The sequence below is a fragment of the Struthio camelus genome, chromosome 13 (assembly GCF_040807025.1).
Source record: "Struthio camelus isolate bStrCam1 chromosome 13, bStrCam1.hap1, whole genome shotgun sequence".
NCBI classification, from domain to species: domain Eukaryota; kingdom Metazoa; phylum Chordata; class Aves; order Struthioniformes; family Struthionidae; genus Struthio; species Struthio camelus.
In genome coordinates this window covers 3,644,754-3,669,452 of record NC_090954.1, presented here as the reverse complement: position 1 = coordinate 3,669,452, position 24,699 = coordinate 3,644,754, and the positions used below count along the sequence as shown (strand labels likewise).

At 43.7% G+C, this 24,699-nt stretch overlaps 1 long non-coding RNA gene across 1 annotated transcript in view; it reads left to right on the top strand.

Moving 5' to 3' along the window:
- Positions 1 to 24,421, top strand: part of LOC138069096 (uncharacterized) — a 31,335-nt gene extending 6,914 nt beyond the window's left edge. The window contains exons 2-3 of the long non-coding RNA XR_011143903.1: positions 857 to 1,056; positions 24,103 to 24,421. This is a non-coding gene — a long non-coding RNA (uncharacterized lncRNA). The remainder of the gene's footprint in view (positions 1 to 856; positions 1,057 to 24,102) is intronic.
- Positions 24,422 to 24,699: the final 278 nt, after the last annotated feature.

Below are 24,699 nucleotides of genomic sequence, written 5' to 3'. Positions count from 1 at the left end.
AAAACTCTTGATTTGCTTAAGAGTTTATCATAACAAATCACCTCTCCTGGAGGTGGGCTTTCACATGCCTTTGATGCTATACACACTGTCTCCTGAATAACTGCAGTCACAGCAGTGGGGCTAAATCTGTGACAAAACCCCAGAACAGACATACCCTCTATGACATTAATAAAGTGACAACGTGCATTTACTTTGTAGCTCTATAATTTCCTGCAAATAATTTTATTACAGTGCTGTCTAAAGGCCTAAACCCAGTTCAGAGCTCTGGTGTGTTGACAGACGTTAAAGAAAGAGTTAAGCTGACACAACCCAGTGCTTCTCTGTGACTTTCTCATGACTATTAAGATGCTATCTAGCCTGTGCAAAATACTGCAGCAGTTGACTCTCGCTGCCTTTGAATGTGATGTTTATATGGCAGTTTGTATTTCTGGGATGGCTGCAGCAGTTGATTTATACCCACTCAAATTAATCTTAAAAGGAAATTAACACTTCTGTGGTGGCATCATGTACAAGGAATAGCATACTCCTTGTCTAGAAGATCATCACTGCTGTAACTAATTAGCACAGCATGCATAATTGCTTTGTGCAATTGAGGGTGGAGTCCCACTTACCTCCATTTAGCCAGAGAGGAGAGAGATGTGGGGGTGAGTCTCTTAAGTATATGTGGAGAGTGGCTCCGCGTTGAGTTCAGTGGCTCTATCTAATTCTGGTGCTGTTACACCTTTTTTTTTTTTTTTTTTTACTAGTTGGCTTGCACTGCTGCTAGAATGGAAGTGTAGCAAGGATTACATAATAAGTTGGAAAATGAATCTGTGGTTATTTAGGCAAATACATGACTGATGACTGTCTGCTTCAGCCTACAGCACTGTAGCACAGAAAGAAGACTTGAGGGAAGAAGGATTTGTCTCAGTCTGCCTTCCCCAGGATCTTCAGCACTGCTGCAGACCTCTCCTTCCTGCTGGAGGATCACTTCTGAAGGGTGGACCTGGTGGGCAGAGGATAGACACGCTGGCTGAAACGCTGCCTTCTGGAACCGCTTCCATGACGAAGCCAGAGGTAATGACCCGGTGCCACCTCCTTGGGTGGCAGAGGCTGGCAGAGGCCCTGTTTGGTGCAGCTGTGAGCCAGAACTGGAGCTGCTCAGTGTCTGAGTTTCACGAGGCTGAGTTGAGCCTTTTTTGACAGTGGTATTGTTCTGGCAGAACATTGAGGTCTGATGTCTGTAATTATTTCTTTTAAAGACTCCATTGACTGAGCATTCAGAATGTTTAACTAGCTGAAAGCCACGATGTCTGTCAATCACTTGCTGCCTCAGGTTTCAGGCTTAAAGGGTAGAGTTACTCCTGAAGACTTACTCTTAAAGGAACTTACTAGTACAGTTGGTTCAGATCTCACTAAGAAACAAGATTATAAATGGGTAACGTTACCATGGAAAGCCAAACACTTTAATCGTTCCCAGGCACGCAGTGCTAGAGTCTTGAAAGCCGCACTTCCAGAAAAGTTAGCAAAACGCAGGTGTTAGATAGATATTTAAATAGGAGCAAAGGTTGAAGGGAACTTCTAAATGGCTGAATTTGTCGTGGGGCTTTACAGTCCCAGCAGCAAGTTTTCACAGCTGTCTTGCATGTATTTGACATGAATGTAAAGGTCTAGACAGCTTCACAGGGCAATGCAGAACTGCATCCTAGGGAGAGAAAGAAAAAGGAAAAAGTTTTTTTTTTGTTGTTTTTTGGTTTCCCTCCGCCCTCCCCAATCAATTTTCTAAACTAGGGAGTTTGGGCCCAGGAACACATGGCCCAGCAGAGGCTGCCACGCTGTCAGCTCGTTCCAGTTCAGGGCTGCAGCACGTTTTACTGTTTTGGTCCAGTCCCCTAAAGGGCAGGGCTCCAATAGGTGCTCTCCCCAGTCTAAAGCTGGGCTAGATTAGACTTGCTATGTGAATGGAAACTGAGTGGGTCATCTTCAGAAATCTGTTCTGAGGATGACTGAGTTTGTCCAGTGACAGGGCTCACCTCGGGAAGGCAGGAGGTCCTAAGTGTGCCTTTGAATACGCCCTTCTCCTATCAGAATTGACACCGCAGCACCAGCACCCCTTTCCCATGTGAAATCACAGGTTTTGTGATCAAGAAAGCAGAAGCGCCAGAGATTTTGTGGGGTCTATTAGAAATACTGCCCTTAAAATATTGTACAGGGAAGGACTGGCCATTGAGCCAATTTAATTGGTTCTGTGGTCTCTGGGGGTTTAGGTTGCTCACCCTTTCTTGCACCTGAGAGGTGCGAGAGGAGTCACTCTGAGGAAGACGGAGAATGAACTGTGGTATTTTCCCCCTTGGTGACGCAGGTCTCGGGTCCAATAACACTCCCCAGGAGTTACTTCTGCTGTTACGGGCTCCCCAAGAGCTGCGCAGATGCTGCGTTGTCTTAGCTTTCTTGGCCCCAGTCAGCCAAGCACGGGGCAGAGCGGGCTGTGTTTGCAGTCCAAGTCTGGGCCTCTTTGGGAGGGTGGCAAGCAGCTGAAATGGTCAAGTCCCCGCTTCTGAGGGATCACTTTCAACCAGAGAGCTGCAGCCTAGACTCTAGGAGGAAAGTGGTGGATCTAGTGGATGAATGTGTCTTATCCCGTAACTGCTGGCAAACGGGTATGGTTTGCCCCGTGGCTTATACTAGCCACTCCTTTGTGTTCGTGCTTTTTTTTTATCCAGAAGGAAACTGAAGGAGAGGGGGTTAATCCCTTGCTCTTGAGAGCTCTTGCTCAGGAGATGCTGGAGCATCCTTGGGCTGGAGAGCTCAGAAGTTGGGCTGTGTTTCGGGTCAAAAAGACACCCCAGTGGGGCAGTAGAAAACAGCCTTTTTCTGCAGGAAAAAATGACCAATATCCATGGGCCTGGTCTGAATACACACACAACCACGGTAACCCACAATCCCAGCTCCATTTAGCACAGCCAAAATAGTCTCAAGTGCCAAAACTTATGATATAGCCAGAATAAGAAAGCTTTTTACTGCCCCCTCCCCCCCCCCCCCAAGCCAATAACTCAGGCAGAGTGAAGAAATCAAGTCATTTGGGATTTCCTCATGTTGTGGAGAGACAATGAAAATGACTCACTTGGACATTTTATTATAGCCACTGGGAACCAAATGTAAATTATGCGGTTAAAAAATGAAGCCGATAAAAAGCAAGGAGATTTAAATAGGGAAGCGGCACATGGCAGTCAGATTTAAAGCCAGCTGGAGGTTATGTAGTGGCAATGAGATTAGGAAAGCCAAAGAGAAAGCCCAGGGACATAATAGAGCTGATTTGTTACAGGTACATAGCTGAAATAATAATAATAATAATAAAAAAATTCTATTCTGCCTGTTGCCACACTCTCCCCCGATCTCATAACATTAATAAGATCATAATGAAATGCTGGCAAACTTTGGTCTCAGTCATAAAGCTTGAAGGGCGTGCTCTGGTCTTCTCCTCTCGAATGTCATAGGACAATGTGTCTCACAGCTGCAGATTGATATTAGTTTCTTCTCATGCAACCAAGTTATGAATATTTTGATGCACGTTCTCTTAGGCAGGATTTAGTGCCTGAACTGTGATCAGTGTCACTAATGAGATAATACCTTTCTTTCCCCTTTTCCTGTCTGTGCATAAAGAGCAAGTATTATGAAATACATCAGAGAGGTGAGTTTGATGTGAGCCAGGAGAACTCCTTCAGTGCATCCTTTAGAGGAAGCCTGATACTCAGATCCGTCTGTGGACCTAGGGTCGTATCTTACAGATGCCAGCTAGTGTCACAGAGGATGACCAAAATCCATCATGAAAAAAAATAGCATCACGAATCTGGGAAGCAAAATGAGCTGTTGTAAATGGATCAGCACAGAAACTGCTCTAGAGAAAACGGGTAAATTCCTATCAGAGAAGTAAGGCGGTCTGTAAAACCTAATTCACAACTCAACAATGTGAGTGAATCCATGAGTAAACCCTGCCTCATCCCAGACCGTCTCAGAGTGCAAGGAATGGTCGCTCATGGATTTCATGCTTTGCATTGGGATGGTTATCAGCTCACTGATGTTCATTAGTGAGCCAACTCGGTTGTTTTCTCATTCATATCTGAGTAATCCTAGTTAGATCAGAGCAGAAATCTTTACCTTTTAATTGCTCCTTTTATTCCTAACTTGGGAGGGATGTCACTAGCCCTTTCCCCACTCTCGCTCCAGTCAGGACTGCTCCCTCCTCCGCGGTATGTGTCTCTCCAGACTGTAAGAGGACCTACATGGAGGAAGTCACAGCCCCATCCTCATCTTTCTTCATCCTGCTCCTGCTTGTAATTATGAAGATATTTGTATTAAATAAAGCTTTGTAAAAATAAGTAAGTATACTCCACTGCTGTTGCAAGCTGAGCTCACTGCTTATTACCTTCGTTCTGGCAGAGCAAGGATGATTGGGCATTTGACTTCAAGGCTTGTTCAAAGGGAATGTAGCGTGGCTGCTAGTGTTCATGATGCCTCTGTCTGTAGCTCTGTTCCCAGAAAGCCAAGATCTAACAGAAGCTCCTGCCTTGCTGGAACCAACAACGCTTTTCATCCCGTGCTTTTGCAACCTTGCTCTGCCAGACTGCCCATGTTGAGTGTTGCCATAGAAATTCGAGCTGCACTAGCTGACAATCTTATTCCTATGAAAAGTTCATAAGTTGGTACCATTATCGCTTCAGAGGTGGTTCGAATGCTTCTCCTGCTGTTCTTCTCTTCCTTTACTTTTTTTTTTTAAACTACTGCAACTACTTTTCTTTTTTCACTTATTTTGTCACCTCTCTCTCGCAGTTACTGACCTGTGGACTTATTGCTGGGCCAAGTATCAGGGCCCTCCCAAATAAAGTAGGCTGTTACCTTTCCTCCTTTGTTTTACAGCCAGTTTGCCCACTGAGTTTGGTTAAACCCCAAAAGCATCAGAAATGGCATCGTATCCCAGTGCATGACCTGTGTTAACTGTGGTATGCCAGGAAGGGAGCCTGCCTCTTCTTCCCCAGCTGGAAGAGCCTGTAAAACAACCATATATAGATGCTGAGCAAATCCTTGTTTTTTCAGGTTAGTCTTTCATTAACAGGTAAATAAAAGAATGAAAGCTTTTTGACCCCTAAAGACCCCAGTAAATAATATCTTATTACTTAATTGGATGTATGTCCAGTTTCGACACTTTTTGTAACGCCTCAGGCATGATGGAAGATAAGAAAACGTATGATTAGGGAATAATCTGGCCAAAAGCTGGTTCCTAGAAATAGATTGTCCTTCTTTGACATAGCTTTTTTAGCTTTAATTGTGTATGTAATATTATCTCAAGATAACCTGATTTTTCTGACTGACTAGTTAATCCCTGGCTGATGCTGGTGGAAAACTGTGTTTCAGGGAGGTCTGTTGTTGCACATCTGAAGAGTGAGGCAATTAGTGGTAACATACACTAAAGCTGAGTCTCCAAACTTACACAAAATGTTTAATGAGACAACTGGGATAGATACAATTGGGAGCCAAATGTGTTGCAGGTTGCTTACTGTTATTAAACCAAAAGCATGCAGTTTGGAGAGTGTCTCTCTTATCTGCCAAATTCCTTCACATATTCCCCTCTCCTGCGGGGTAGCAAGTCTTGGAGGAACGGCTGCTCTAAATGGGATGTTTTGATCAGAACAGAGCTCCCCATCCAGATGTTTCCAAGGGCCTTTCAGGGCTTTCTTCTACCACTCAGTTCCTAGTAAGGCGCACAGCTTCGTTGTAAACACTGGATCACAGCATAAATAATTGATTTTTCAGTTTCTACTGAGATCTTGGCGGCTGAATCCCTGGCAGCCTGGAAAATCTCAGCAGTGAGGTAGAAGGTCTTTTGTCTTGGAAACTTGTGTTTTCTGAAGGTGTATTTTCAATTAATGTGGCTATTCTTTCAGTTGAAAGAAGGCATTTTATCAGATAAACACCTTATCTGCTGCTTTTTTCAAGAGCCTTAAGAATTTCTCTAATTCCAGTCTTGCATAGACCAAGGACAGTGTCTCTTGTGGATCTTTTCCTAAAGCAGTCATTCATTTAGTAAATCCCCTCGAGAGCTCTGTTTGACAACTCAGCAAGTTTTCTGCGGACCTCTTAGTGCCTGCCGGCATATGGGATTGGGGCTGAGAAGAGCAGGGTTAGGCAGTGGCGTGATGTGCTACGTGGTCATGGTGGACTTTGGGTAAGGCTCCTCTACCACGGTTTCATCTTGGGCTAGAAGGAAGCTATTGCCCAAATATTGCCTGCAATGGAGGGGAGAACTGGGTCTCCAGCTGCTAGTGGCAATGACACCTAAGTCGCGTTCACTGGTACTGCAGGGCTGGGAACTACTGTGAACTTATGGGTGAGGGACACCTACCTCAACCAATGGTGTCTTGGACAGCAGTCCAACTCCCGGTCCTGCTGATGTAGGAGGAGGTTCACATGGCTGATAGGGTGGGGATTTATGTGGTGGTTTTTTGTTTTGTTTGTTTTATTTTGGAGAAGCTAGATAAGCAGGTGTCTTGCACCCAAGTCCTAGCATCGGCAAGAGGAAGCCGGTATGGCTGAGACCTATGTGCTTTCACGTGTATGATTTTTGCCAATGAGCATCATAGATGCTTATGTGAAAGAAAACATCCATATTTTGAACTTCCTCATGCATGTTTGAGGTCAGGATTAGCCCCAAGCTTCTAACTGCTCGTCTCTGACGGTCTCAAAAGTGAGTTAAAATTAATGCTTGTGTATAACTTCCACGGTGAAACATTCTTTTAATTATAGAGCAAGGGGTGAGAACCAGTGCAGTCCTAATGGCCACCAGGAACTCTTTCTGCCTAACTTCCATCATCTCCCCGAGTCGCTCCCCAGTAACTTCATAAAATGCAAACAATTAATTTTCTTGAAAGAAATGACACAGCAGAATGAACTCCCAGGGTGTCTGTCTGGCAAAGCGGTTGGCTTCCTGGCAGCAAATTGCACAGTAGTAAATTAGAGAGGCATTTCATAACTTCAAAATTGATCCTTTTTTAATAAATGTTAATATATTCAAAGGAAATTCTGTGATCCAACTGTGTCAGCCAATGCAAGCATAAGGCAAAGAGTCAATCAAGACATAATTTGGTGATCATATAATTCAGAATGGCTGTGTATTCTTTCTAACTCACTTTTTTTATTGCTACAGCTCTGTTACAGACAGCCGTAAAATGCTGTTTACGCATGTTCATTCATTTGTTTGACCCTTATTTAAAATATAATTTTTTAGAATTCATTTTAAGCTGAAAACATCTCAAATTCTGCAGGTAATAAGGATGTTAATAGGCAACAGTTTTTTAACTTCAGGCTTTCTCAGTGCATTATATATCAGTTGCTAACAGGACTTGGAGGATTTGCTGAACTGTCTTACAAATGTTGAGTCTGATCCACCAAAGAATCCTCTGCGTTTATGTCAGCAAAATCAATTACCTGACATCTGGTCCCCTTCTTTTTTTAAGGCTAAAATATCCTCTGTATAGTTTGGATTTGTAGAGTCCAGTATTAAAAACTGACTAAAAGTTGATATAAATGATATTGCGACAGCTTGGCACAATGTCTGTGTTTTAGCCTGGTTTCCTGTATAAATGACGCTTATGTTATCAAGCTGCCAGTGCCCGCAGTTGTGTGGGAATGTATCCCTCCGTGCAACTTTTGAACCTGCCGACCAATTTTAACCACAGTTTCCAAAGGGAGAGGCCTTGAAGAGATTCCTGCAAATCTGGTGCAGGAATTTCTCCCTGGGTCACAAGACTCATCATTTTCTTAACTGCCATAAGATATCTTTCACTCTCTTCTATCTTTGGGTTCTGTTGCCTTGGAGTAAATCCAGAGATAGACCTGCATGTTTTTTTTAATAACGATCTAAGGTGCAAGGCTGTATTTCTGGCTGCAATATAGTGTATTGGATGCATATCTCTTTCCATCAATGTATCTATGCAGAGGCTGTATCAGCTGGCAGATTGCCCTTCTATTCATCTGCTGCGTTTATTGTTTCTTCTAATGTACTTACAAGGCGGCTGGTTACTTTCATCTGGCCTCTTTACTGCCTTGCTTATTTTTATTTTCATCCTGTTGTCTTTTAAGAGGTCTTTATAAAATAGTGTCTATCTACTATGCGCATCTCTCTTTCATTAATAATTCATTAATCAACTTATACCGGAGAAAAAAGGCAGCAAAACCAACAGCTAGAAGTGATCACAGCTTGGGAGCTGTGCTGTGCATATTTTGCACCTCGGGGCTGCATTCTCCTGCTGGAGAAATCTGGAGGTCTTTCTTTGTAGATCTGCTGCTTTAACAATGTGTGTGGTTTTTGTAATGTCGGGAATGTTCCCTGGAAAGCTGATTGATATCGAGCAAAAATGGCACTGTGTTACTAGATCTGTTTTATTTTTTTGCAAGGAGGCAGACATTCACGTATGCGCCTACAACAATCTTCCGGGCAAAGCAATTACAGGTTCATCAAGAATTAAAATTCACCGGTGACTCCACAGCCATTTCAGTGAAGCTTCTGGCAATAAAGTCAAAATTGTTTCGATGAAATGTGGGAATTAATGCCGGATTCTGAGCAGGCAGCTTGTTTTTATAGCCAACATCATTTGCCGCTTATTTTTAATACCTCTAGGAGAGGAAAATTTTGGCTGGGGCTGGCAAGACATCCTTGGTCTGCAGCAGTATCGGGAAGTCCTCGCCCTGTGCTGCCCACCAGTTTCTGCTGCGGGTAACGTGGCTCTGCTGGGGGCAGGTGTAAGTGTGGATGCTGCCTTCATGGTTGAGTTGAAAGTCGTGAGTCTTGCTCCTAAATAAGAGCAATTTAGGACCCGACACTCCTCTGAGGAGCTTTAAATGGCTCACACTGGAGGCATTTGGTAGCACCTATTCAGTTTCTCTCCAATTTCCAGTTGAGCTGTACGTAAACTCCCGCTCTCTGGAGTATGCTACCAAAGTGCTTCCAAACCCAGTTATTTTACCATAACCAAATTTCTTCTACGTGCCTTGGAGCTTCAGGTTAAGATTCACCTTTACTTTTTTCTTCTAGAGAGAAAACATAAAGGTTTGCTTAGTTCTCCTATAACCTTCCGCTGGTTCAGTGCTAGCCCTGCAGTGTAACAGCAGCTTGATGCTCCATTAATTATTTTGGAGACCTGCAATGCAAGGTGGTCTGTGATCTCTGCAGCGTAGTGACTACACCATTTATTGAACAGGAAGTAACTTTTTGGTGCAGTTTTAAACCCCCCTTAATAAATGGAGTCTGGTCACCAAGGACAACATTTTCCCTCTACGGAAAGTGCAGAGCCTTTTCTCAGTCTGATTATGATCCAGAGTTTGCCTCATATAGTCCTCTCTTTCAGGGCACACAAAGCAACACACTGTGAATAAATGGGCTGATGTAACCCTCTGGAGGTAGATGAATCCCAAAATACAGAAGATGTTAAACAAGTTCCCATACTTCATCCAGGCTTCTGCCACTAAGTCACAAGAAGGGATAACATTATGAGTTTGTAATTTATTTCCGTATTCTTTAATCATATTTCAGTGGCTGTTTGGTTTATGACCTTTAAAACCACCTTAGATTTAGATTGATAAATGGGTGGCAAATAAATTTAGCAAAATAAGCAATTTCAGCCTATGGAAGGTCAGCAGAGGGCTGTGCAATCACTGCTTCTATTAATATGCTATATTTCAGTCAAAAGCTTTTAAATGTTGAAGGTTTTCAGAGGGAAAACCTATAGCTTTGATGAATGGGTTTCTTCTAATAGCTGAATGGGAAATGAAAATCAAAGTAAGGGGAAAAACCATCTTGTTTCTGTAGGAGAGAGAAGTTGTTAACCTGTGGGTTTCGTTGTGGTGTACGGGCAGGATGGTCGAGCTTGCAGAGGGAGGTGGCTTGGCTCACCAGTGAAGAGCAGATTATGTTTCTGCTCATGAAGCCATTTGAATAGTCTAGTTAATTGGCAGAGATTATTCCTAATAACTGCGACTATTATTATTGACCTGGGGCTTGAGCAGAAGAGAGCCACACAAGACAGGTAATGTAAATAGAAGTTTTCATTAGCAGATCCTAGCAGAGAGAGAGGAGAGAGCTAAATGAGACAGGGAAGGGTTTGCAAGCTCCGGGAGATCGCGGAAAGGGATGGTTACCCGTCAGCCTTGACAAAAGGAGCATTTTGAATTTGTAAAAGTGACTTTTGAGGTGACATACTCATTATGCTGGGGAAGAGACTCCTCCGTAAAATTTGCGTGTCCAGTCTAAACAGATAAACGTGGCTAAATGTTTTTGGGTTTCATATTTCAAATACTTTCAAACTGTTCTGTGAAAATTATTTGGCAAACCTAGTGGATAAAGACAACAAAATGGTGAATTGCTTGCTGGCCAGTTGAGAACAGAGTAAGAACCAAACTCTGCCGAATTAATTACTTGCCGCTTGCATATTAGTTCAGCTGGATTCATAACCATGTTCAGGACTGATAAGGAAAAATCAGTTATCTCCTATTTGTTGGGGTGTAAAGGGTTAAATTAAGGGCATAAGCAGTGTAAAAGGCTTCTATGGGATGCAGATTATTTTTCCTTCATATTTAAAGCTATGGAGCTTTTGAGTGAGATAGGAACTCAGACCCGTTAAAAGCAACAGTGAGAGAGAATCATTATGGGAGAGATCCAGGAGTTACAGGAAAGGAGCACATTAAAAGAGGACTCGGAGCTAATTTTTCATTCTCATTTTCACTACAAGTAGAGTTAAAAATCCATTGTAAAAGCTGTAGTTTTCACAATGAAATAAAACCAGTGCTTGCTTCTAAGAGTTGTGGCTCAGATGACTGGCCTGGATAAAAATATCTTACATGGCTCCCACGAGTCAAAGTTGCCTTAAAGGTGAGATAAATATCTAGCCTGGGATTCGCAAGGGACCTGCAGGAGAGGGTTCGTCTGGAGGGGGCTGCATTTTGCAAGCTACCAATAGTCCCTGGAGGGGATGTGCCGATAAATCGGGCAGTCCTCAGTCCAGTGTGCCGTGTGGATGAAGGCAAGGAGTCCCCAGAGCCACAGACTGGGAGAAGGTGGAGAAGAGGAAGCACGGAAGAAGAGGAAGATGCTGCTTTTCCCATATTATCTGGCCCTGCAAGATGCATAGCTAAACTGTAAATAGTTCACAACATCTAAAAGCTACTGAGGTAGAGGGGTGGAGTGAAATATGACTGGGGAGAACAAGGACAGCTACTGGCTCCTCTCCTGGCATATAAACCACAGCAGTGAGTTTACGCTTTCCTTTGGGCTTCATTATAACAAATGGTAACCAAATCGAAGTGCCCCGTTAAGCTGACCTGGTGTGACTTGCCACAACAGAAGCATGACTTTGAGCCAAGTGAGTCTCCTACTAAAACACGTAAAAACCTCATGGCTTCTTCTCCTGCCTGTCCTACCGTGAACTGAGGCCTTCTCTGTGGGAATGCCCTGCATGGTGGGAGCAAGCTAGACCACGGGCCCAATGCGCAGGTGGTGGAAACCCAGGGAGGGTGACTTCCAGAGAAGCAGCGTGATTTATGCCGGCTCTGGACCTGCCCCTGCTGTCGCAGGTGCAGAGCATGGTGACAGAGTGGGGAACTGTTTGTTAGTGCTTGAATCTCAAGTGGTGTTTGCTGCTGATTTAGTATCACTTAAGTAAGTGATGTATGATTTCAATTAGGAAACAAAGATGCTTACTGCATCTCTATGATATGTTTAGGTGGAGAAAAGTGCTTTGCACGGTCTTTCTGTTTCAGCAGAGGTAAATAGACCAAAGGGTGGTTGCGGGTTGCTTGCTGCAAAGTTGTTTCAATGTCAGCTGGGAAAGGAGACTGGATCAGCTTCATCCCATGTGTGTCAAAGTCAATGCAAAGTCACTAGGTAGGGTCCTCGAGGGGTATGGTTGGCCTGTCTCCACCGAAGGCAGTGGAGCTAGGCTAGTTTGTACCACCTGAGGGTCCTTTCCTTTGAAGTCAATGCCCTCAGCTAGTGGGAAGCAGAACAGCTCAGCTGTGTTGGTGGTCCTCTGCTGCTAACATCTGGTAGAGCTTTTTTTAGGGTCATCAGAAACTGATTTTGAAGGAGGATAATGAAAGCTTTGTCCCTGCTGCAAATGTGAGGTTCGTAAGTGCCACTAGGCTGTACTTCACAGATTGCAGCAGTCCAAGGAGCCCTTGGATTTATTAAAATACTAAAGCTTTGTCCCTCAATACAGGGCTGACTTTAGTGTCAGAACAAAACCCAGCTACGAGCTGGAATACAAAGTGAAATAAGAGAGGGTAGTATCAAACGCATTTTAAACAAGGCCAGCCGCTGAGATGCTCAATTCATTAACATCTGAAAGGTCTTTGTGTAATGGGGATGCAAATACATTTCTGGACAGAATTAGCACAGCAGTCACAGAGAGAGTGCAGTTTTGCTGTGAAGGATGTATTAATGTCCAGCATTAAGGCAGGGCTTCCTGTACCAGCTGCGCTGTTGCTGTGCTGACCCTCCCACCATCAGGGCTGCTTGGTCACAGGCAGAGGAGACCCCTGGAGCGGAGATGGAGGTGCCACTGTCCCAGCAGAAGCACCACAGCACTAGGAGCTTATGCCAGCTGTTGGCCTGTGCTGGTCATCTTTTTGCTGTGTGTTTTAGAAGGAAGCAGCTAGACACAGCTGAGGAGTCAAAGGACACCCCAAACTGTGGCTCCCACAGCCCAGCTATTGGAAGGGGCAGGGACAGAGGTTTGGTAGGTCCTAGGGGTGTATGCTATATGTAAGAGGTCTTGGAGCAGACTTGGACCACCTCTCATCTAGCTGACCCACAGCAGCTCAGCTTCCAGGGTCCTTCTGCAGCTTTGCTGATCTCCAAGAAATTCAAACCGTTGCTCTTGTTGCCTTTTCCCTAGGTGGGAGTCACACCAGCAGCCTGCTCGCAGGCCTGCTGTCCGAGCCTCGCAGAAGTCCTGCCTTGATGGAAGGGACGGTTATGTTTCCATGGTGTTTCTCCTAGAATCATAGTACTAACTAATTTGATTTTTCATACTGGGGGTTTGAGCTAAGGCATGCCCAAGAATTACAAGCTCTTCCCTGGAATAGCAGCTGCCGTTTTCACAGTGACTTCTGAAGTTTTGTCTGTGTGTTCAGATCAGCAGCTGACAATAGAGAGAGGTAAGAATCAAACTGTATTAGGAATAAACAGTAGAGTATCTCTGACAATAAAATTTCAAATTGCAGGTTAGAAAACATACCCTGCCGAAAGTGGGCAAAGCCAGAATCTATGATTTGGAATTTTTGGGGCACTTTCCAGCATCCTTGCATGGCTTTCCTCAAGATCTGACTTCTCTAGATAGTCAAGCTTCAGCCTTAAAACAAGGGAGTCATGCAGCATGCATAGATGTGGATTTGATTATCAGAGCTATACTGGGCCTGGCAGCAAAGTGAGCTCAAATGCCTGACACACTGATCTCCTCACATGCTGTCCATGCGAATGTTTCCATAATAGTGTGTTTCTTAGCAAATTAGCTGACACCAGTACTGCTATGCTCAGAAAATAAATGCCAAACGTAATTAAAAATGTTGGTTTCAGAACTTGGCTGCTATTTATTTCTGGTGAGAGTTGTTCCCATGTTGCAGCCATATGAACTTTCAAACTGCTGAGTTAACCAAAACAGATGTAACTTTCCTTTAAAATAACATGATTAAACGCTTACAAAACATTTAGAATTACCTTGCATTGATTGAAGGAGATTAGAGGAGGAAAAAGCCACTGTAAAGCAAGAACAGTGATCTTTCAGTTGTTTAGAGTGATGCACCACAGGCCATGGCAGTGTTATATTTCCTACCATATTCCATCCGATCTATGTTCAGAAGAAGATTCCTGCAAGAGGGAGAATCCTGAGGTTAGTGCTTTCCTCTGGGAGTCTCTGTTTTTCAATGATAAAATAGAAGAAATCATTTCCCAGATGCTGGAGCGACTGAAGGTGCTGAACATCTGCTTTGCTCCCTGCTGGCATGCCCTCTGCCTCCCTAAGTCTTGCAGAGGATCAGGGAGTCCAAATAGGAGCATCCTTTTTCTCTTGACAGGTCTTACTTTGTGCACGACCACACCTCCTCTACCTGCAAAGTCTCTTGCTTTCCTGCATCTGTCCACAGTGCCTAGGGCAGTGTGCTTGCTGCATCTTCTGGAAGGGCTTTCCTCTTAATTACATTGCAGTGTTGGTGCCATTGCATCACTGACCTCTAAAACAGCGCGAGAGCCTGGTCACCTCTTCCAGAACAGGATTGGAGCATAGGTGAGTTCTCCGTTTTCAGCCAAGGGAGCCTTTGGGCTGTCCGGGCCCATGATTTCTGCCAGCCACGTTTTCAAGTTGAAGGTGAGGATGACAGCAAGCTCTTCAGATTCATGTACTATTCACACAGTCTTCTAGGCTCCAGTGAAGCCCTTAGAAGATAATAAGAAATTAATGAAACGTGGCAGTCTACACCTCCATTACAGTTCTCATGCAGAGATCTCTGTTTCACTGATATTTATTAACTGAGTCCTGCAATAGTCCAGAGAGGACCAAGATTCATTTCAGATCTGAGGGACTTGTGCTGGACTATGCAGTGAGTCAGTGGCAGTGAGCAGAGGTGGACACTCTGGAAGGGTAAAATGCACACCGATGTGGAGGGCAAGGTAGAAAACCATGTTCCATTTCAATTCCCCATCTCTCAGCCCCGGGAGAGATTAGAAGTAGCTGGAGGTAGAAGGTTACAAATGAAAAAAGGCAGAAAAGAAAGTAGGATAATTTAGGAAAGGATAGCTGTCCCGTGCAAGAGGGGAGTGACACAGACAGGGACTGGAAAGTGACAGTAAAGAGGGGCAGGAGAAGGGCATTCAGAGAAGGACAAAAGGGGTGAGAACAGGAGTTACCAAGAAGGATTAGAAAGCACCTGCAAGCATTGCTGACACTGCTGTACCCCTCACTCTGCAAGACAGCTGTAATTGAGTTAGTCTTTGTTGCACACTTCCTGTTTCTACAGAGCTATGACAGGTCTTTCCAGCTAGGTTAAGTGTAGTATGGGCTCTTATTTTCATTTGAAGTTCACCAAGATCACCATGGCTTGGGAACCCAGGGCTGTGTTGCTCCTCTGGGGCACTCGGCACTCCGTGCAAGGCAATGTCTTGATCCTAGAAAGATACCTTTCTGAGGCAATAGACCCCTATATTGACCACTTCAAAAGATATAAAGAAAATTACTGACATGGCTGATGTGAGTGCATATCTGCTGTATGTTGCATTTAGTAATGTGCCTGAAGGAAAAGGTCCATCATTTTTCAGCTTATTGAATCTCTGTCCATGTACACCACAGATGGTGGCAATGGCAGTTGCCATTCTGTGTTTGTTTCAGAAATCAGAGTAAGCCCAACTCATAGGTTGGTTCCCTTTCACGGATTCTCTTTCATATCCTTTGTTGCTTTCTGTAATAAGAAGTTGGGCAACTAGACTGAAAAATACATTTTTTTTTTTGTTTGCGCTTCCTAAGCAGTATATACAAGTAGACTCATTCTGTAACAGGAAAACCTGTTAATATGTAACAATTTCACTTAAAACTGCCTCTTTAGATCTGTAATATTAAGGGGCTACCCAGCATCTTTAATCTGTGCATAGGCAAAAATGTTACGAATTGCCTCAGTCACTCCACTCCAACTCTCATTGAGTTTGATACCGCTGTTTCATACAGTGGTGGATACTGGATGCTTCACTCGAATATATAGAGCCCCGTTGTAGGCAGATGTCAGATAATCTATGAAAGTCTCCCAATGTCTGATCCTAATTCCTCGTAGTCTGAGAGGGCCTTAGTCCCAGAAACCCGAAGACCTGATATTCTTTGCAATGTTTTTCTTGTTGTTTGACAAGTAGACTGAGGTCTATAACTATGTTCAGTTAAATCTCAGCAACTTCAGCTGCGATCCTTGAATAAACACTCTTGCCAGTGATTTAAACAAAGACCTCTATTATAATTTTCTTTCTCCCCCTCCTTCTAAAGTTAGATTTCCTATATATTATTTACAGTTGTTTACTAACATTCTGCTGTGATGAAGACAACAGCTTTGTGGGTTTTTTCTGCAGAAATCTGTTGCTGGCTTGCAGTGACATCTCCTCACATGAATCTGTGTGTCAGCACAAGGATGTTCTCTTATATGGTGTGCAGAAAGCTAGAAATGGTTTACATCTGCAGTGTGTCACTTATAGTTGAGGTGACTTTTATGAAAATCAGTGCTAAAAGAGCTGCTTTATGCAATTGTTTGTGCATACTGTTCTTTGCAATACCTAGTCCTTTTTTTGTTTCTGTTGGCTTCTACTAAGTGAGGCTGAGCCTAATAAAAATGAAGCAATATGGAGGACACCTGGAGCAATTCTCTCCTCCCTAGAGCAAGGTAAAACACCATGATCAAAGAAACCAATGATGGTTATAGAAGACCGCCTGGTCATATCTTTGCTTTTATAGCCCCAGGGTGCTAGATGCAGTCCACGTTCTTTTTTCTCAGAGATGCAGGAGTGGGAAGAATCTCAAAGAACTGAACAGTCTCCTGCCATGAGAAGCCTGAGGGAGAATATATACCTGAAGTTTTGAGTTACTGCAAAATTGCTCTTTCAAAGGAATGGACTGAGTGAGAGAAGATGCTATATGGCTTTTATAAAGGAAAGAAAGGGTCAGAGCTAAAACCAACAGCCCCAAAGGGAAGGACCAAGCCAGACCTCTCCATCTTTGGGTATGTTCATCCTTTCTACATTCCTCATGTTTTTAGCTGTCAGTGACCAGGTTATATATGCCTATAAACCTATCTTTGCTCGGGGATATATGGCTCGATAGATGGCAGATTGCTGATGCAGCTGAAAATAAACAACCATTCCAACCTCTTCCCTAGACATGGCCTTGCAAAGTGAAGAGTGCCAGCCTAGGATGAGGCCTGGCTTCCTCTAAACTATGAGGTCATTACAACTTGTGAATATTTATTTTAAAGTCTCCAGTAACATTGTCTTAATTTTAGTGGTGTGACAAAGATTTTTCTTTGCATTTCTTCTCACTCGAGGCCTCTAAGAGCTGCTCTACAATGAACACCAAGAATAACAAATTTTAAGGTGCAGTATAGGCTTTTATTTATGGGGAGGTGCCCTTCTTGCAAGATCATTGAACTCTGGACCTGTTGCACAACAAACAAGGCTTGTGTGAGATGGCCTAAGTAGACAGTGCCAGTAGCAGTGCCAATGCCATGACAAGTTTTACTCCAGAACGCAGGCAACGTTTTGCTATCACACCAAGAATGGATGTGGAATTAGGAAATCCAACTGAAACTGAGGTGGCCGAGATCAGCTTCTCCAGCCAGGGTGGAATTTGCTTTTGTGCCACAGGCCAACTTGAGGCATTTGCAACACTGAAATCTCAGCAGTGCACGTGTGCTTGGACCTCCAGCTGGTTGGGCACGGGAAGGCGGGTGTCTCCTAGGACGGCAGCGCCTGGGGCTGGCTCACCCATTCCCTCCTTGCAGGCAGGGAGAGGGGCCCTGCTTGACCTTTTAGAGCTTAGTCCCAATGAAATGAATTTGAGTTACCAGGTATTATATGTTACCTAAAATGCAGAGAGGAATATATGTCAGGGTACTCAGCCTTTGCACCTTCATGTGTGAGAAAGGATAATTTATTTAAATTTATGATGGCTAACAGGCTTATCTAACTACAGTTAAAATAACTTGCTGAATTATTCATGTGGTATTTGGAATCATGATTGTGGGAACAAATTAGCTGACTGAAAACTGGTAACTGATGTTGCTCATTAATAATGCACGGAGGGAGGCCGGATGCGGGGCGGGCTGGCTCCGAGCATACAAATGGGGTGTTTCCATGTTAGAAATGCTCTTCCTGGGCAGCACTTGCGTGTAAAAGTATTGCTGGCAACTCTCTCTGCCTCTGCAAGCCAGAAGACGACACGTGGGGATTGTAATAACTCGGTAACTCAACACAGTGGTTTCCTTCAGAAACACTTTCTGGTCCTTCCTTGCAGGAGCCCCAGTGCCCCGTTTCGCTCTTGTGAGTGCTGCTAGCTGAAAGGTCAGACACGGTTGGTTGAGCAGGACGTCTGTGTTGCAACAGGCAGGTATTCTGTGCCTGAAGATAATGGCGCTTATGGCACTTCTGAGCTGAAGGGTGGTGTCCCAAATAAATGTCTGGCCATCCCATACAGAGGAGAATTTATACCTTTCAGAAGGTCTTCAGCAACAGAGAAATGCAAACATTGACAGCTTCACTTGCGCAAACCATCCCAACAGAGACAATTTGTTCTAGAGTTCTGCCTTTTTAAGACAAAGTGCTAACCTAGATTGCTGGGTATTTAGTAGAATGTCTCTTTCCTTCTTTTGGCTGAAAATGTCAGATAATGTGGTGGACCTAGGAGAAAGCCATCTCATCACTTAGTGATCACCCGATGGGCCTTGGTCTACATAGAAAGCAGTCTTATAGTACCAAAGAACTGGTAGCTATATACGGGCTCCCGACTGCATCAGCACTGAGGATTTGCCAGATGGTTTGGTGTGCCATCGGATAGGGATGATATAATACAAACAGGGCACGACTTGGATAATGAGGGGCTATATGTGATGTGACATGATTGCTTTGATTAAGATAATAGTTGAAGCATGTGGAGAAGGAAATTATAATTTTTATATTCCTGATTGTGAGGTTTATTTTAAGGACATAATTTGAAGATTGTTGAAATCGGAAAAAGAGATACTGAGGAAGTCACCAAAAGGAAAAGAGAAATCGCTACTCCTCAATAACTGTATGAGGCCAACCAGGAGGGCGCTGATGGACCGCAAAGGATGGAGGTGCCTGAGAAGACAAAGACCAGAATTCTCGTTTATTAATAAAGAACCCAACTGGGAGACAAATGCCCGTTGGGGTTAGGAAGGAAGGAGGGGCATTGGATTTATCTACCTTGTTCTTAGCAGGCAGATGCTGCTGGACTTCTGCCATTCCTCAAACATATGCAAGCTCCTGCCACCTGCTCTTCAAGCCACCCAGATCCCTGTTGTTGAGGTCCTCAGCATGCTGTGTCTGAGCCAGTGATCCCCTCCTTGCGTCCTAAACCATCTGCAAAACGTCACCCTTCTTAAGCCAATGGTAGAGATCTGTAAAATGAATTCGTGCATGATCTGAGGGAAATCATGGCGTTTTCAACCGAAGCCAAGACAAAATATCTAGTGTGGGTATAACTGTGACCAGCCCTTCGAGCTTGGGGGGACTTGAGCTGTGTTTTGGAGATGATGAACGTTGCTGGTGACGGCGAAATGCTGCTGGGCTGTGGGGGCCTGAGAAAGGGTGCTGAGTGCGGGGACAGGGCCAAGAGCAGCAGGATGAGACGCTAGCACAGCAGTGCGATGTTCACTGCAGCTGGGGGTGCCCTCTGTGCCTCTGGTTTCTGAAGAGCATGAGGATTTTCCTCAAAGCAGCCAGTTTTCACCTGCACTGCTGATTTGTTCATCTGCAATGTCTTTAATATGATTAATGTAGAAGGTTTTGCAAACTGATTGAGACTGACCTGGTCCGCGTGTAATTTCAGCTAAATTACAGCGACGCTCAATTTCAAACTTATGTTTGATACAGTAATAGAAAAAAGCTGCTTTAGCATATTGTGCAGATTTTGAGTAAAGCAAGGCTGATACTGAATATTGATCAAATACATCTACATATATAGTAATATTTGGGGATAATGGTAAATATTTCTGTAGAGAGTGAGTAGATTTATAATGCTGCCCCTCTGCAAGCTTGTACATAAACTCTGAATGCCTTTAATTTGAGCAGTTCAGGGCAGGCTTTGGGTTGCTTCCATTGTATTCGCATTATGAATCACAAGTTTATTTGCTGCTCTGGTTTTCTGTGGGAAATGATGCGGCATATAAACTCACAACTTGCACAGCCACAAACAAAATGCCTTAGTGAATGAAACTACCCTTGTGTTATGACCTTGATGCACAATTTTAACAGATGATTTTTGAAGCCAAATAAAACCTTTCGCATTAGGCAGTAGATGAGCCACTTGTATGCGCTACAAATGCAGCTCCCCCTCTTCTAATTAATAATACAAAATAGTGATAGAATAGATTTATTCTTGTCAGCAGAGCTGTTAACTGTCATGCCGCTGATGAGTCAATGGCTTGTTATATCGTAAGTGCCGATAATACCCAGATCTGGGCTGGGCACTAAGCTGTGATATGGCAATTTGGTTTTTACACACCATTTAGTTATGCTTTTATTTCAAATTAATCTCTGTGTTTTCCCCTCTTTATTTCAGTTCTAATGCAGTAGGCTCAGAAGTGACCCAGGTCACAGGGAGGGAGCCTGCTGCTGCTGCAGGCTCAGCTTCAGCCCTCGTCGTCCTCCTCGCGTTTCAGTGAGAAGGAAGTGCCAGAGGAGCAGAGGGCACAGGGTGCTTGCACTATTCCCGCCTCACCGGGCGATACTGCTGCTCTGGGCCAGTCAAGGTGGGATTTTGGGTCTGTTTAGATGGTAGAGCATGAAGGATCTTGGCCAGAGCTTGGTGGAGATGGAGCTAGGATTGCCTGAAGAAGGGCTGCAATTCTCTCTTCCTTTATCCACTGACAGTTTCCAAAACGAGCTCAAAGTAGCACTCCAAAATGCTGTGCTGGTAGGCTGTCTTCTTTCAAGGCCCCTCAGCAAAGACGCTCCTCTGTTAAAACATGTGAATGCAAATGATGCTTCAGAGCCTGGCTCTGGGCAGCCAGCAGGCGTACTGGGGAAGCTACGCTTTTGTTCTGGGCTTTGTGGTCCATCCTGCCTTGCTTTGCCTTGCTTCGAATGAATTCATTTGGGAAAGGAAATCTTGTATCCCTGTGCCCCCTCCATCCCCAGTGTGGATTTCCCAATATTAGTAGGAAAACGTAATTCAGTGATATGTAGGTAAGATACTCTACTGTTATGCTTTTGCAAAATTTGATGCATGACAAGTAGGAAAAAAAAGGAAATTAACTTATAAATGATAATGAAGCTTTTAAATGGTTATTCAGTGAAACTACGTCCATTACATCAAATTTACGTGTATTTTGTCATATAGAATAAACAGCTGTCTTTGTGCTAGCTTGAAGCTGTCAGATTGTCCCTGAAGGCTAGAGAAAAACTTCTGTGCAGGTTGGACTGAGATGTCTGCAGTAGTCTGGAGGTCTGAAGTGAGTTCTCTGTCTAACATCTCTTCTCTATGTTTTTATTACTCGCAGTGATATTATGCAAGATTCACAAGGAGTCTTTATTCCTGCTGCCCCAAATCTCAAAAGCTTTTTAAAAAATTCAGTCTAACTGTTCTTTGTGCTTTTGAGCATCCTACACCAATGAAAGGTTTTAATCCTTCAGGAGCAGGGCCTGGAAATATATTTAAAAATAACACTGAGCAGAGTTAAAATTTACGAGGATCATTACCGTAGCTTGGTGACGGGGCACGTGAGGTAGCTTGCTGCTTTCAGAGAACTCTGCTTGGAGAAGGATACACGTGGTGCCTATGTTTGAGGAGGTTCCCACATTCTTTCTTCTATTTTTCAGTTGGTCACTTTGATGTCTTGAGTGAAGTGTTTACAAAGCAGTGTTTCCACACGTTTAACTTTGACGTTAGAGTAGGATTGCGGAGACGTGGTTAAATGTGTGAAGACGATTGCATTTTATATTCTTTAAGCCAGCATAATGGGCTTTAGCTGAAAACGTTCCTCAGTGATTTAGGATCCCAGTTTTGCAGCTGGGTTTGCATAGCTAACCCTCCCTCACCTGGCCAGTTGCCCAGTGGCTTCAACGCGACTCCACGTGGTCGTAAAGATTCACCTTTACGGGGCAGTCAGCAGGGTCTGAGAGCCTTGACTTCTGGGTTTAGTGGCCACTATGTTCAACTCCAGCTCTTTCTCCCTACTGCCGTTTTTTTGTTTCTTTTTTTCAACATCTCTCACTTCAGAGTCCCCGTTGCTCAGCGCAGCGTAAACGAAGCTGTTCGTTCCCTGGTGCTGCAACGTCCACCTTTCCAAAAGTAGGCTTTAACGCTACTGTGCTTATAACCTAATGCAAGGCTCTCTTAGGGCATGGCCTCAATTTAAGGATCTATTTTTAGAAGGAAACTAAGTGGGTTAAACTGAAAGCAACCCAAGTGCTCAAATGTCAGCACATTGTAGAATCTAATCACAAGGAGTAGCCAGTTAGCAGCTTTTGAACTAAATTATTTGGGCAGAGAAAGTCAAAGTCTTTTTGCTTGCTTGTTTGTTTCAGTCTTTTTGCATGTTAAAATCTGAAACATTTGTCCACGTGATTCCTGTTGAATTCTGTGAATATGTTATAGAGCTGGTGAGTTTTGGAGCATGCTTAAAAGCAAATGGTCAGCGTAGGGAAGACATGTCCTGTGCTCTTCTCTCTGGCGCTGCACTACAGTTAAATCATGCACCGGATATGCTGCCTTGATGCTAAGACTGTTATATCTGAACTCAGAAGAGTTTAGTTTGACTTGCCTGTGGCCACTTAGGGCCGGTTTATATTTCTCCTGCCTGTCACCCTTTTATATTCTTTTTTCATATACATAAGATAAGAAGGCTGAAAGAGGAAAATGGGTATGATGATGAAGAATATATTAAAAGAGTAGATGATGCTAAGTAATGACCATTAAAGTATATAATAAATCCTTCGCGATAGTATAAAACCTTTGCATCCACTCACAAGGTAGAATTATTTCATTGCTTCCAGTCCTCGTACATGGATATGTAAGTCAGTGCATCAGCAGCCTCAGGGACACATCCATAATAAAGATAATGCTAATTTTCATACCAATGTTTTTTCCTGTCACCAAAGGTAATTAAGTGGTTAAAGGAGAACTCAGTTTGATACCTAATGTGAAAAATAACTCATGCATTTTATGTCTCCTAGTCTTCTAACTTTTGCCAGAGTGTCAGGCCACATTGGTTTTGCATTTACTGTAACAACCTTTCAGGAGTTATGAGACAGAGCATGTTAAGTCTGGGTTTTCTAATCACTTTTCTTTTGTGTCTGATGTCCCAGTTATTCACAGACTTCAGGCATGATCACATCACGCGTTTGAATTAATCAGATATAATAGAGAAATAAAAGAATGGATCCAAAATGAGGTGAAGCTAACAGAGGAAAATAGTAGGGAAATTAAATGACAGTAATTGAAAGGCTTTCAATGTCTTAGATGCAGTACAATTATACTCCTTTACTATTTATCCTGCCTTGAAACCAATTCTTTGCTCTATTTTGAGAAGGTACAGATTATTATAAGTGACATGCTTTCTTTTCTGTAGCTGCTCTAGCTAGACTAATGGAAAAGCCATCATGGAGGGGCAATGGGTTGGTATCAGGAGTTTGTGCTTCTGTTTTGATCGTCAGGAAGCTACAGGAAACCTCTGGAAAAGTAATTGTTTAGACTTGAAAGTGCTCCATTAAGCTGAAGTAATAGGCAAATTCGGCAGTCCACAATAGCGCGCCCCGGTTTCTTCCAAACCTTACTACGCTAATCATTATTTCTGCACCATTCAACCCATATTTTCTAAGTTTGCATAGCAAATATTCCTGAGTTACCTAGGCAATTGAAGAGGCTTCATTGCCCAGGCAGATACATTTTAAACTGCAGTAAGATTTGTACTACGTGTATTAAGAGAAAGCATTATCCCAGGGTGGCAGTGTGGGGCACTCTCCAGAATTTGTCCGTTCCAGGGTATATGGGCCTGGATTCTCTGATTAAACTGAGCTACGCCTTGCACAGGACCAGTGGCAGGGGCAATGGTGGCTCTTGGCTCCCTGATGTTACTACCTTAGTAGATCCCTCCTTAAAAGACCTTGAGGCTGGTGAAAATTGCATTCGTTGCTATCAAGCTTTCCTCTCCGCAAGGTAATTGCGGGAGTCTGGGGGTAATTGTGGGGGTTTGGGAGCGGAATAATGCTCTGTGCTCTGTCTTTGACGTGTCCACGGCTTTTTCACTGACATTTTTCTGTGTTTACCTCTTTTTTTTTTTTTTTTTTTCCCGCCCCTCACCCTGAAAATTGAGATCATAACGATGAAGGTTTTGTGTGAGGATGAGACACCCAGAGCAGCCGAGACCCTACGGCAGACATCGCAGTGTGCCGTCCTTCAGGTACCATACGGGTGTATGAGAAAAATGAGTTTCAAGGACTGGTGCTCATAACCTAGGACCCTCACCTGCAACGTGCCAGGCCTAGGGCAAGACCCTGACCCCATCGCTGCGACTTGAGCCTGGACCCAACCCACTGGACTATCTTGGTTATTCTTTCCTTCCTTTCTCCTTCCCAGTGATAAGAGGTCTTGTAAAATTCCTAATAACAATAAAAATACATGTTGAAGCTTCATTTTTAATGTCATCTATATGTGTGTGTGTGTGTGTGTGTGTATACAAAAACCTTGCTTTCTGGCCAAGGCCATAACAAAAGAAAAAGTCCTTCACCCCGAGGACCCCGGCGCAGGGCAGGCCCAGCGCAGGGGCACGTGTGCTGCAGCTTCGTGTCCCTCCCGGCTTCCCAGTGCAGGAAGCGCTTTCTTTTACTCCCTTTGTTTGCTTTTTATCCTTCTCCTTGTAATGGTGTATTAGTGGAACAGAAGCCTGTGGAAATAAAAGCTCTTCACCAAA